Raw genomic sequence first — 245 nt, 5'->3', positions numbered from 1 at the left:
TCGTGGTCGTGCCCCCGCCCGTTTGGGCGCCCCCTGCGTGGAGCTGGGGAGGGAGAGCGAGCCCCGCAGCAAACCCCATGGGAGAGGCAAACGGGGAGATCAGTACAAAACGGGGTGACACGGGGAGCTACACAAGTGCCCGGCCCATAGCGAGCAGCGGGTACTGAAGGCACTGGCCCCTCATGGCCCCAGAGCTGCGCAGGGGCACCCGCGGGGTTGGGTGGCAGCTCCCGTGCGGAGGGTCC

Source organism: Buceros rhinoceros, unplaced genomic scaffold, assembly GCF_000710305.1.
Source record: "Buceros rhinoceros silvestris isolate BGI_N320 unplaced genomic scaffold, ASM71030v1 scaffold21913, whole genome shotgun sequence".
NCBI lineage: Eukaryota > Metazoa > Chordata > Aves > Bucerotiformes > Bucerotidae > Buceros > Buceros rhinoceros.
This window is presented reverse-complemented; position numbering follows the sequence as displayed.